The sequence below is a fragment of the Jaculus jaculus genome, chromosome 1 (genome assembly GCF_020740685.1).
Source record: "Jaculus jaculus isolate mJacJac1 chromosome 1, mJacJac1.mat.Y.cur, whole genome shotgun sequence".
Lineage (NCBI taxonomy): Eukaryota > Metazoa > Chordata > Mammalia > Rodentia > Dipodidae > Jaculus > Jaculus jaculus.
In genome coordinates, this window is record NC_059102.1 from 120,785,499 (window position 1) to 120,800,025 (window position 14,527).

At 45.4% G+C, this 14,527-nt stretch overlaps 1 pseudogene; it reads right to left on the reverse strand.

Annotated features, from left to right (window-relative positions):
• LOC123464364 overlaps nucleotides 1-12,557 on the reverse strand; it is an 86,790-nt pseudogene extending 74,233 nt beyond the window's left edge.
• Nucleotides 12,558-14,527: the final 1,970 nt, after the last annotated feature.

Sequence of the window (14,527 nt, forward strand, 5' to 3'; positions counted from 1 at the left end):
AATAAAAATTTTATTTTAAATTATTTATTTATTTGAGAGAAAGGCAAGAGGAAGAGGCAGTTAGAGAGAGAAAGGATGGGCACATAAACAAACTCCAAATGCATGTGCCACCTTGTGCATATGGCTTATGTGGGTCCTGGGGAATTGAATCTGGTCCTTTGGCTTTATAGGCAAGCAACTTAACTGAAAAGCCATCTCTCTAGCTTTGTAAAACAACTTTTATTGACACAGAAATTTGTTTAATTTGTTTTCAGAAATGAAACAACATTGCTAACCTTTCAAACTTGTAGAAATATAGAAAGTAGAATTTAAAAAAAAATAATCCAGTTCCCTTGAGGTTACTGCGTTCTCACAGACACCACAGGACCGGAAGTCTGCTGGCACATGATATGCTTTGAACATACATGCCTCTGCTCCTGGCCTTCCTTTAGTCTGAAATAGCCTGCATTCTCTACGTGCTAAATCACTGCTCTCTGAGGCCTGTCTGAAATGCATCTCTTGCTCCTTTAAGCCCCCAGCTCTTTCAGCAGTTAGTGTCCTGGTCTCCATGTACTGCTAGGCCTTACATGCAGCTCTGTTCTGCTCCTTGCCTTGAAAGCATAGCTCCTTCTACTTCTTAAGTCCACCTGCTTTTGTGTGTTATCTATTTCCTTGATTTTTTTCTTTTTCCTTTGTATTTTTATTTATTTATTTGAGAGCGACAGACAGAGAGAGAATGGCGCGCCAGGGCCTCTAGCCACTGCAAATGAACTCCAGACATGTGCGCCTCCTTGTGCATCTGGCTTCACAATCAAGTGCTTAACTGCTAAGCCATCTCTCCAGCCCTCTTTTTCTTTTTTTTATTTCAGGCAGGGTCTCACTATGTAGCCTAGGCTGGCCGTGAACTGTTGATCCACTTGCTTCAGTTTTCTGGGGGCTTGAATTACAGGTATTCCTTAGAATTTTTCTTTGATATATATTATTTTTTAATTTATTTGAGACACACAGAAAAAGAGGGAGAGAGAGAGAGAAAGAGACAGAGAGAAAGAGAGAATGGACCAGGGCTTCTGCCACTGCAAACGAACTCCAAACAAATGTGCCACCTTGTGCATCTGGCTTTATATGGGTACTGGGGAATCAAACCTGAATCGTTAGGCTTCATAGGCAAGTGAGCCACTGAGCCATCACTCCAACCCTCCTTAAAATTTTTCTATTGGATTTAGAGCAGCATCCCTTGGTCCTTAATTTCCTATGCTCCCTCTTTACTTTAAAAAATTGGGACTTCATCCATTTATCACACAATTCATCTGGGAAAGGAGCACAACTCATTGCCATTGCTGCAGAGTTGTAAGTAACATCTTCCTTATGGTTTTCCCCTCACAGTGCCTGTGTATCTTTTTCATCATCACCACAGCTAGCCAGCAGGGAGGAACCTTCCAGCACAGTTCCAGTTTGATTTCTTGGTGTCCTGTAATTGAAGCACTTGGTGTCTTCAGCAAGATGGTCTTGTCATCTAGTTCTGGAGTGCAACCAAAAGCAGCGGCAATGGCCTGTATTGTTTTGGGAGCTTCAGAGACCTCACTGACCAGCAACTCAAGGTGGGGGGGCTTATCTCACTTCTGGACTAGGATTTTCTGTAACAACCTGTGGCTTCTGAGAGCAGCATTATCCACTCATGAAGGATACCTCTGCTCAATCTCTTTCTAAAAAATTATGTTTTTTTTGGTCTGGAGAGATGGCTTAGCGGTTAAGCGCTTGCCTGTGAAGCCTAAGGACCCTTGTTCGAGGCTTGGTTCCCCAGGACCCACGTTAGCCAGATGCACAAGAGGGTGCACACATCTGGAGTTCGTTTGCAGTGGCTGGAAGCCCTGGCATGCCCATTCTCAATCTCTCTCTCTCTCTCTCTCTCTGTCTCTGTCTCTCTCTCTGTCACTCTCAAATAAATACATAAAAAATGAACAAAAAAATTTTTTTTAAATTATGTTTTTAAATTGGCTAACAAAAAAGTAGGTTCTCATATGGCTTACTCATAACATCTTTGGCTTTTGTTAACCCTTCTCCACCCACTCCCACTCTCAATCCTCTCACCCCATCCCCGTTTAAAATCTTCCCACCTGCAGCCTACTGCCCCCTCCCCTTAAGTCCTTCCCTCTTGCCCCCGTTATACCATTATATACAACATTGTCAATAAAAATTCCTTATGGCATGAAGTGGTGGCACATGCCTTTAATCCTAGCACTTGAGAGGCAGAGATAGGAGGAACACTGTGAGTTCGAGTCCATGCTGGGACTAGAGTATGTTCCAGGTCAGCCTGGGCTAGAGTGAGACCTTACCTCAAAAATGCCAAAAAAATATTTTTTATGGAAAGAACTATATTTATGCAAGTATTTTTAGTTCAGTGCTTAACAATAGTAAGACACTGAAGAAACGTTTCTGGAATAAAGATTAAATGTTTATCACATGTTTTGAGCCAGTATTCATTCATTCCCTCATTCTTCTTTTTCTTCCATTGCCTCTCTTCCTTTTTCTCTTTTCTTTCTTCTCTTTCCTTCCTCTCACTCCATTTCCTCCCTTTTCCCCCATCCTCCTTGTTCTTTTTTATTCTTTTTGTCAGCCTTCTCCCATCCTTCCCATCTTCCTCCTTCTTCATGATGTGTCTCTGTGACTGTGTGTGCGTGTGCGTGTGTGGTGTGCATGCATGCATGCGTGTGTGTGCGCATGTGTGCTTGTATATGTGTGCAGGTGTTTGCACATGGGTGTGTGTGCCTGTGGAGGCCACTGGGTGACACTGGATGTCTTCCTCAATCATCCTCCACCTCAGTTTTTGAGACAAGATGGGGGTCTCTTTGCTGAGTTTAGAGCTCAACAATTTGGAAAGACTAGCCAGCCAGTGAACCCAAGGGTCCCTCCTCTCTCCATCTCCCCAGATCTGGAACTATAGGTATGCTTCACTGCACCTAGCTTTTATGTGGGTGCTGGGAATCTGAACTCAGGTCCTCATGTTTGTGAGGTAGGTACTTTACCATCACCCCAGCTCAAGGCAGTAGTTATTTGAAAATTTGTTTTTATTAGTTATGGACATACTTAGTATGTTAACAACACATGTTGGTCCCATCCTTTCCCTCCTCCCTGCCCCTGTTCTGAAGAGGCCTTTCTTGTTGGGGATGCAGGTCATCCCCATGGGGATTGTGGGTCATGCATCGTGAGGGCAGCAGTCGGCTATGGGGGTGTGGCAATGTCTCTGTGCATAATGTCCCAACTTGTGGCTCTAGAAATCTTTCTTCCCCCTCTTCCACAAAATTCTCTGAGCCATGTCGGGTGCATTTTAAGTCTACTTCAGTGATGGGCTCTTCGGAGCCTCTGGATCTCTGGTTTGGTAGGTGTTGCGTATCCTCAGTGTCTTTCTCCATCACCCTTGTGCTGATATCAGGTTCACCAAGACAGCAGCACTCTTGCTCATTTCCCCAATTCCTCTGTGGTTTCAGCTGGGGCTGGGGTGGAGTGCGCTGGGTCATTTATGTCCTCAGGTTCAGCTCCCATCTGAAAAAGAGAAGCAGATTCTCCAACAGACAGTGAAGTCAGCACAGGTTAAATGGGATAAGCATTATTAAGTTAGAGAGAAATTAATGGGTATAGTCCCTCTTATAGCCCAAGATTAGTAGGAGCTTGATATTGGAAAGCAAAGTCATTATTTGGATATGATTCTGACTTGTTTCACAGTTCCAGATATGGGTTCCTTTCTACCGGGCAGGTCTGTTAGCCAATCCAAGAGCAGTTGTTTACCTACCATGGCTGTGTGCCACTATTGCACTTGTGTGAGCATCACGTCAGGTTGTTTGCTTCTGAGTCGCTGAGCCCTGGAATTGCTTGGGCAGATGTTGGCCACTTTCTCCCAGTAGCTCATGTAGTACTTTTTTTCCCTTAAATTTATTTAGTTAGTTATTTTGAGAAAGAGGGAGGGAGGGAGCGAGAGAGAGAGAGAGAGAATGGGTCTGCAGCCAGTGCAAATGAACTAGACGCATGCACCACCTTGTGCATCTGGCTTACTGGGGAATCAAACCTGGGTCCTTAGGTTTTGCAGGCAAGTGCCTTAAACACTAAACTATCTTTCCAGCCCAAAGTAGTACTTTTAAAACTCAATATACATAAAATCATTCTGGAAGCTATGAAATGCAGATTCTGATTCAGGAGTAGAGCCAGAAATCGATACTTTTCACAAGCTCATAGGCCACGCCTGTGCTAGTGATTTGAGGCTCATACATTGAATTATAGCAGAATGGAGGCAGTTCCCCTAAGCCCCCACAAGGGGGTGCACTGGGCAAACATTTCTACAGTTAACTTGGAATAATGTATTGAACAAATTCGTATCCCTTGCTTTTCAGCAGCTGTTTTGCTAATTGTTATCTATTTCATGGAGGAGGTACAGTTTAACCTCAGTCTTCTAAAAATAGAGCTTCCTTTAAGCCTTATTGTGCATATTTTTCCGAGATTGTACTTATATAGAAGCTGGAAACATTCAGTAACTTTGCTAGAAATGTCAAGACTACTACTGAAAGTTATTCAGCATGATTCTAACAATAACAGTAAAAGTAATAAGGACAATAGCAGTCAGCACGTGGTCCCTACTAAGTGTGGAGAATAGCCTTAGTGTGGTAGTTGACAGATGTGGTTTCATTTAATCCAACCCCTCCACCCTCTCCCCCAAACCCCTTGAGTTAGGTAATGCTCTCATTTTACAGGTAAGGAAACTGAGTTTTTACAGGGAAGCAAAGGAGATTTAATTGAGAAAACAGCAAGAAATCCCCGAGTGTCACGGCAGGCCTGCTTACAATTTGAGGAGGCATTCCAAGAAGAGACAGAAAGAGGGAAAGAAAAGGCTGTGCTTTTTATTTTTATTTTTAAGGTTGTGCTTTTTGAATTAGAAATCAGGAAAGGGGGCAGGCTTGGCAGTGAACTTGAATCCAAAGCTCGAGTTCTGGAAGTTTTGAGTGCAGAGCAGAACTTGGATAGGCTCCAGAGAAGGTACTCCTGTGTGCTGTGCTGCCTTCTAGAAGCGTCTGCTGGGCACACAGCAGCGGTCGGCGATTCCTGGTGCGTCTTTCTCTTTAATACACTTACATGCTGTCCGACCTCTCAAAGGACACAGTTCAATCATGGGCAGCCCAGGTACGGGCTGTACAAGCACCATCTAGTTCCGGGATACTTTCAGCAACTCCCTTAGCTCACCCCCCTCAAAAAAAAAAATCAATCCCCCCAACATACTCTAGCACTTTCTCATGCTTTCTTTCCCCCAGCCCCTGAGAACCACTCATTCATGTTATGAATCTAAGTGTTCCCCATCTTGGCTCTGTATGTAAACAGAGCCACGTACGTGGCCTTTCTTGTTTGTGTGTTTAGCTGCTGCTTTTGCTTTTTTTTTTTTTTTGGTTTTCCTCCGAGGTAAGGTCTCACTCTAGCTCAGGCTGACCTGGAATTCACTATGTAGTCTCAGGGTGGCCTTGAACTCATGGCGATCCTCCTACCTCTGCCTCCCAAGTGCTGGGATTAAAGGCGTATGCCACCACACCCAGTTTATCGTGTTTGGCTTCTTTTGCTGAGTTCGTTGTCCTCAAAATGTACCCATGTTGCAGCATGAATCAACACCTCCTTCCCTCTTATGCCCAGGTAATATTGCATTGTGGGGGTGGGTATGCCACACGTGCTGATGATCGTAGGATTATTGTGGTGGTTTGATTCAGGTGTCCCCATAAACGTAGGTGTTCTGAATGCTAGGTTCCCAGCTGATGGAGATTTGGGAATTAATGCCTCCTGGAGGGAGTATATTGTTGGGGGCGGACTTATGGGCTTTATAGCCAGTTTCCTCTTGCCAGTGTTTGGCACACCCTTCTGTTGCTGTGTCCATCTTATGTTGGCCAGAGGGTGATGTCCACCCTCTGCTCATGCCATCGTTTTCCCCTGCCATCGTGGAGTTCTCCCCAAGCCTGTAAGCCAAAGTAAACCTCTTTTTTCCAGAAGCTGCTCTTGGTTGGGTGATTTCTATCAGCAATGTGAACCAGACTGCAACAATTATCATCACAGGAAGGTCGGGAAACAGAATCTGAAGCCCACGGAGAGGCTAGTTCGGACAACAAACTCGAGTCTCATCTCCATGAGTGAGAGCACTTAGGGAAAGGAGGGACGCTGATCCCAGAGGCGCTTAGAGCTCCCAGCCGCAGGTGCGAGTCCATGGAGGGAGGTGTGGCCTGGGAGATGGGAAGCCAGGAAGAAACAGACTCACAGAAGACTTGGGGGCCTCCTCGGGAAGTCGCAAGGTGGAAACAGTGAGAACACAGCACAGAGGATCAGTATGACATACCGCAGCTGTGGCCATGTCCTTGGTGTGGCTTTTTTGGAACGAGTGGTTGTGCTGCCCGTTAGCTGTGGGAAGCAGAGTATATGCATGGACAGCAAGTAGTTTGAATGGAAACTGAGGAGAAATGGAGAGTTAAGTTATACTGATTTCTCACAGTAGTGAAGAATCAAGTCAAATCTGTAATTCTGATAATTAAACTAATCCATTTGAGATGTATTACATAGTTCTTATGTGGGGCATACAAACACTCATAGCTGCTATTTATTTATTGTTTGGTTGAGATAGGATCTCACTCTAGTCCTGGCTGATCTAGAATTCACTATAGACTCGGGCTGGCCTCGAACTCACGGCGATCCTTCTACCTCTGCCTCCTGAGCGCTGGCATGAAAGGCGTGCGCACCACGCCGGGCTCTAGCTGTTTCGTGTGCACTTTCACTGTGGCAAGCACTTCGCACACGCTGTCTTATGCTGTGCTCTCTGCGCTGCATCAGGACCAAAGCCTGGCTGGTGCTTCAAGACCCTCAGCAGGCTGCTCGCTGACTCACCTCTACTCGGAGCCACAGCAGCCAGTTGGGTTTATTTCGACCCACGGAAAATCCATGTTCATGGCAATAAACCTCAACTCCAACCTGAAAACATCCTCTTATGTTTAAGTACCTAAAAAGAAAAAAAAAAATCAATTAAAAATCAATTTAAAAACTCCCGCTCTATTGTGACCATCTTTTCAAATAAAAATGCTGATGGTTCATGTGTAGGTTCAAAAAGGCAATCACTATTGGCCACAGTGCACCTTCCCCTCAGAAGTGCTGAAAGCACTAAGATGTCACTGTGCTGAGAGAACATGGTGGAACAAGGATTTTCTTTCCCACCTCAGCTCTGCTTGAGAAGAACAAGTTGACTTTGTGTATCTTTCAGCCCCAGAAAAGGGAGCTTGTCTGAGTGAAAGAGTAAGTTTCATCTGAACTGTTTTCATGTCTTCACGGAGGCCTGAAGCCTTGCCAACACTCACGCGTAGGAAACCAGCCCCCAGACACCTTGGGCAGTCTGCCTCAGGCTCTGCCAGGAGTGAGGCTCACCCAGGGCGAGTGCCCCTGGTCCTTGAGGCGCCCCACACGCGTTAGTCGGCACATCACCTGCGTGTCACAAGTACCTCTGGGCTGTGTGGAAGGTTTGTTTCCTAATACGTTTCAAAGGATAGTGCTTAAAAGTGTAAGGTCACCACTTTCATAAAAAAGAAGAAACATTTCTTCGATGGAGGAATAAATAAATAAAAATGGGGTCATTCATTTTGTGAACAACTAGGGAACTAAAAAGCAACTCTGTCTTTTTGATACAACTTGTAGGGTGTTGTGCAGCAAGTTCCTTGGCTTTGAACCCTAACACTCCCCCCTGGAAGGAGAAGGGGTGCTAGTGAGGCTCAAGTGCTAAACAAGTCCAGGAGAGCTGAAACCTACGAAGGTCACAGGACCCCTCCCTAAGGTTGAAGGAGTTGTATCAGGGAGGCAAGGTCTAGTGATGCAGCTCTGCTGGGCCATCACCTATGCTGGGGTGTCATCTATTGGCCGGCCATCCGTCCCTGTCTGAGGTGAATGGACATTTTCTTAAGTCTTCCCAGGCAGAGCTTCACACAACAGTACAACTTGAAAGGAATGCTTACAGCTGGAATGCCTGGCGACGCGCCTGTGATTCTGGTTCTCCAGAGGCCAGGGCAGAAGGGCTGCAAGCTCAAGGCCAGCCTAGACTACATAGTGGAACTTTGCCCCAAAGAAACAAACAAACAAACAAAACCTTCAGGGAAATAGCACATTTCAAAATGGCATAAAAACCTGAACTATGTATTTTCTTTTTTTTTTTTTTTTTTGTTTTTTTGAGGTAGGGTCTCACTGTAGCCCAGGCTGACCTGGAATTCACTATGGAGTCTCAGGGTGGCCTCGAACTCATGGCAATCCTCCCACCTTTGCCTCCCGAGTGCTAGGATTAAAGGCGTGAGCCACCACGCCTGTCTGAACTATATATTTTCTTTTTAAAAAATTTTTTTTTTAAAATTTATTTGAGAGCGACAGACACAGAGAGAAAGACAGATAGAGGGAGAGAGAGAGAGTGGGCGCGCCAGGGCTTCCAGCCTCTGCAAACGAACTCCAGACGCGTGCGCCCCCTTGTACATCTGGCTAACGTGGGACCTGGGGAACCGAGCCTCGAACCGGGGTCCTTAGGCTTCACAGGCAAGCGCTTAACCGCTAAGCCATCTCTCCAGCCCTGAACTATATATTTTCAATGGATAAAGCCATATATAAAAGCATACATTAAGGATAGGTACCTGTCTTTTAAAAAGTATTTTTATTCATTTATTTGAGAGAGTGGGGGGAAGGCAGATATATAGAGAGAATGGGCACGCCAGAGCCCCTACCCACTGCAAACGAACTCCAGATGCATGTGCCATCTTGTGCATCTGGCTTATGTGAATACTGGAGAATTGAACCTGGGTCCTTAGACTTCACATGCAAGTGCCTTAACCACTAAGCCATCTTTCCAGCCCCTGATACCTGTCTTTTGATTGTGGTTGCCTTGGTGGCTGGCAGGTGATGGTGGTGATGGAAGAATTGGAACCCAAGGAGGCTGAGGAGGATTTCAGCTAAGTCTATGATAGTCCTCTGAAGTCTTGTCTTGGAATCACTAGGTGTCTCCATGGCCCTCTTTAGGGGATATTCTAAGTCAAAACTATTTTCATAATAGCAGTGTCTTAGTGTGTTCACGCTGCTATGACAATATACTGTAAATGGGGTGGCTTTTACACAATCGAAACATTTCTTCAGTTCAGAGGCTGGTAAACCTGGCTCATAGATCATTCCCAGTAGCCTCTCATAAAGGAATGGTGAAGGCAGCTTTCTGAGTCCTCTTTTAAAATAAGGGCATTAATTCTATTTAGAAAGGCCTCACCCACCATGATCAGATCACCCTCCAAGGTCCCACCTCCTCATCCCATCACCCCGGTGATGAGGTTTCCAACATTTGAATGCGGAGGGGATACAGACATTGAGTTCACAGTAAACATCAAAGTGCTGTTTTCCTTTTGCACTGGGCTGACATTTGCACTGAGGGCACAAAACCAGTGGCTGTAAAGACGAGCTGGGCTTTAACACAAATCTTGGCCACAGCCCTAAACCACGCTCTCGGTCTGTGTAACCTGAATGCCACACAGTCAAAGGAAAAGATAAACTTGCCAGCCCACTCAAGAATGACCTTGATCACTGTCATCTTTATTAATTGATTAAACCTGGCCCTCGCCTATGGCATCAAAAAACATTTGGGGCAATGTGTGACAAAGTATAGGTACAGCACCTCTGCTGCCCCCCCACACTCCACCCCACCCAGGCACAGTGAGTGTGCGAAGGAAAACACTTGTCTGAGTTGAGAGCTCTTTTCATGGACGCCCTGATCGACAGGCAAACTGTGGTTACTCAGATGAGGGGATTTGGCAGATGTTTTCCTGTAAATGAACCCAATGAGCCTGCCACTTCAAGAAAAACAACTGACTCTATTTGTTAGCAGTGAACAAATACATGTTTTCAAGCGAAATTTAGTCCTGGAGAATTTACTTCTGCCACCACGAACTTGACAAGGTGGCAATACTTGCATACATTTCTGGTGAGTGGCCGTGGTATGGCCACGTGGGAATTTTGCTATTGCATAATTGATCAAATGCAGCAACATTTGGAAGAGGTACACAGCCAATGAGTCCATATTTTCCAAATATCTCTGCGGGTCATTACAGTATCATTTTATTCTGTTTCTCTGCATTTTCCACTCTAAAAATTATTTGGGACTGGAGAGATGGCTTAGCAGTTAAGGTGCCTGCCTTTGAGGCCCAAGGACCCAGTTTTGATTCCCAAATACACACGTAAGCCAGATTCATAAGATGGTACATGTGTCTGGAGTTTGTTTACAGTGGCTAGAGGCCCTGGCATGCTCATTCTCTCTCTTTCTATCTGCCTCTTTCTCTCCTTCTCAGGTAAATAAGTAAAAATATTAAACAAATTTTGAGGGCTGGAGGGATGGCTTAGCTGGTAAGGTGTTTGCCTTCAAAGCCAAAGGACCCAGTTTTGATTCCCCAGGACTCATGTTAGCCAGATGCGCAAGAGGGTGCCCAAGTCTGGAGCTTGGTTGCAGTGGCTGGAGGCCTGGCGTGCCCATTCCCTCTCTCCCTTTCTCTGTCAAATGAATAAATAAAATAAAATAAAATAAAAATAACATAAAATAAAAAAAGCCAGGCATGGTGGAACATGCCTTTAAAAAATATCGATGTTGGGCTGGAGAGATGGCTTAGCGGTTAAGTGCTTGCCCTTGAAGCCTAAGGACCCCGGTTCAAGGCTCGGTTCCCCAGGTCCCACGTTAGCCAGATGCACAAGGGGGCGCACGCGTCTGGAGTTCGTTTGCAGTGGCTGGAAGCCCTGGTGCGCCCATTCTCTCTCTCCCTCTATCTGTCTTTCTCTCTATGTCTGTTGCTCTCAAATAAATAAATAAATAAAAATGAACAAAAAAAATTAAAAAAAATATTGATGCAAGATTACTGTTATGGAGGAATTGTACCACTGTAGGCTCATGTGTTGAAGTCCTAACCACTAGCACTACAGAATCTAACTCTATGTGGAGGGGAGCCCTTTAAAGAGGGGGTGGAGTTGAAAAGAGGCTGTGAGGGTGGGCTCGAATAAGGTGTGACTGGCACCCTTCCAGTGCGAAGAGACTCCAGGGGCCTGGGCACAGGGAAGGAAGGTCACCTGGGGGACAGTGAGAAGTCAGCCACTGCAAGGCAAGCAGAGAGGCTCCAGAGGAAAGGACTCCTTTTCACCTTTTTCTCAGGCTCCCGGCCCCCGGAACTGTGAACAAATAAACTTCTGCTACTTAAATTGATTTGTTTTGGCAGCCCTAAAAAGCCAATACAATAGCTTATTTTGTGAGGAAACCAGATTCCTGGAACTAAAGTTATTTAGGGGTGTGGCAGCAAACAACATATATAGATCTTAAGAACCTTGTCTACTTCTTCCCAATTATATTAGACTTTCTCTTTTATCATCATCATCATCATCATCATCATCATCATCATCATTATTGCCATTCCTTCTTTTCTCATTTCCCTGGCCCAAATGCCTTGCAGACCATGACTGCCATGGTTGTTGGCATGTGTGCACATACATGCAGAAAATGTAAGGTTACAGAATAACAAGTAATTGGCTTTTGCTTCCTTGTGTTGGTGCTAAGAGAACACCCTTTTTCTCTGTGCTACTATTGTGAGAGGAACTGCAAATTCAGAGAGAAGGGATTTGATCTTGGCCCAAATATCACAACAGAGGCATTTGGGGTTTACGTGGAGACCTTTTAAAATGAAGAAATGCAGGGAGTGGTGGTATGGGCCTGTAATACCAGCACTCAGGAGGCTGAGGTAGGAGGATTAGGAACTCAAGGCCAGCCTAGGCTACATAGAAAAACCCTGTTTCAAGAAATAAATGACAAGAAGGAAATAGAGAAAGGAAGAAAGAACACATGGACAGAAGTTCACCTGGAAAATAAGGTGAGGGCCTTACTTTTCAAAGCTTAGGGCCAACATGAAATCAGTAGGATGAACATCATCCATCTCGCAGCCCAGTGTGTGCCTTTGGAGGGAAGAGTGATGCTTCTGTTTGCAAGTCATGGCAGCCTGCCAGTATTTTGAGATGAGCATTTGCCAGCCTGGGGTAGGTAAAGTCTGTAGGACAATTTAAGAACACATTTTCCCCTCTTCCTGACTTGGAACTAAAGCCCACTTTCTTCCTTGCTTGGAAACTATGAGTTGAGTTGGTGCCCTTGAGCCTGTAGTGGGCAGTGGGTGGCTTGTGGCTCCACACAGGCTGGACCATGTCTGTCGTCATGGAAACAATGCCAGCAACAATAGCCATGGAGCCCTCTCTGCTCACCTGGGCGACCGCTCCTCTTGTTTCATCCAACAACACACAATTCTATGAGGCTACCCCATGGGAAAGACTAGCTGGATTTGCTTCTCGTTCTGGGCGCACAGTAAGACTATTTCCCAGGCTCCCTTGCAGTGACCCGTGGTGAGTGTGTTTGGCGACAAGCATGTTCGTGAAAGCACTGTCCCTTGCCACGTGACCCTTTTCTCCTCCTCCATCTGCGCAGATGACAAAGCATCAAAAGCTTTGAACTTGGAGGGCAGCTGCCACTCAGTAGGACCCATTTTGGACTCCAGGAGAGTAACCCAACAAACGTCTGTTGGGTTAAGGCACTGAGAATTTCGGAGTTTGCCTTTTAAAGCAACTTGTGACACCTACATTAATATTCATTCCCATATTACAGGAGAAAAAGCTGAGTTCAATTTAATTTAGGCTGAATTAGTTTATCCAAAGTCCAACTGTGAATAAGTTCTAAGTTCTTTTTAATTTTTTTTAATTTATTATTATTTTTTTTTATTTTGAGAGAGAGAGAGAGAAAGAGAGAATGGATGCCCAAGGGCCTTCACCTGCTGCGAAAGAACTCCAGGCATGTGCGCCCCCTTGTGGCACATGTGCAACATTGCGTGCTTGAGTCACTGTGCATCTGCTATGTGGGACCTGGAGATTCGAACATGAGTTCTTAGGCTTTACAGGAAAGCACCTTACCTGCTAAGCCATTTTATAAGCCAGGATATGTATATATATATATATATATATATGTTTTATTTTTTTTATTTTTTTAATTTTTCGAGGTAGGGTCTCACTCTGGTCCAGGCTGACCTGGAATTAACTCTGTAGTCTCAGGGTGGCCTCGAACTCTTGGCAATCCTCCTACCTCTGCCTCCTGAGTGCTGGGATTAAAGGTGTGCACCACCACGCCCGGCTATATATATATATTTTTTAAATATTTTATTTATATATTTATTTGAGAAAGAAAAGGAGGGAGAGAGAAAGAGAGAAGAAGAGGCGCTTAGAGAGAGAATGGGCACACCAGGGCTTCTAACCACTACAAATGAACTCCAGACACACATGCCACTTGGTGAGTCTGGCTTTACACGGGTACTGGGAAATCAAACCTTAGGCTTATGTCCTTAGGCTTTGTAGGCAAGTGCCTTAACTGCTAAGCCATCTCTTTAGCCCCATAAGTTGTAAGTTCTCCAGAAGCCTAAGGTGTTTGTATTTCTTCAGGATGGAAGGGTCAAATGGTAGAGAATGATGTGTGTGTGTGTGTGTGTGTGTGTGTGTGTGTGTGTGTGTGTACATGTGTATGCATGCATGTATATGTATTATCATTCTACCAGAATTTCTGGGCTCTATGACTCCTCAGGTACTCTCTATCGTTTTTGGTGGATACTTGGGTTTGAACCCAGAGTCTTGTGCCTAGAAAGTGCTCTACCAACTGAACTACACCCCCAGCCCTGACCAAGGTCAGCTCTGGTGACATAATGCACTCTAGTCCAGGGATGGAGACACCTCCATGCACTCTGCACATTGCTGGGCAAGAAGCAGTGGCCCACACAAAGAATGAAATCCCCTCTCAGGCCTCTGTGTCACTGACCAACAGGATCCCAGCTCTTAGGTGGAGGCCAATCTGTGAGAGAACATGGCTCAGTAAGAAGTCAGCCTTTCCCAGGGGTATTGGTATCGGCAGCCTGGCAGAGCCTGTGGGAGGATGCAGCCTCAGTCACTGAGGCACATTGGCATGTGGAACCTCCACTGGAGTCCCCTGCTCTGGCCCTCTCCTGCCCTTATCAGGGCTGTCTCACCTTTCTTTTGTAGTTATGTCAGAATGGGATTCTGCATTTGTGAGGCCTGCACAGTGACAGGGTTCGTTTCCCAGGCACACGCCCATTCCTTTGCTGCTTGAAAGTTGAGAAAATGTTCCAATGTTGGTGTTCAAAAGTCACACAGTGACTACTTAGGACTGATGCCTTCATTGCAGGGATCAGAAAAATGACGCCAGGGAGATGAAGGTCATATAATTGGCCGGTACACATTTGAGTCCTCATTACATGCTCAGATTTTCTCCCCTTTGCAAGATTAGCTGCCCTGGGGGCAAGAGACCTAGAGGCGCTAAGGATGGTATCAAGAATTATATTGGATAGCACCCTTGGGAATACCCTTGTCATGGAGCAAAAGAGATAGGATTTAGCAGAGGGAGAAGTTTCACTGCTATGTAGTTGAGACAGCCACCTCTGATCCCACAGGGAGATTT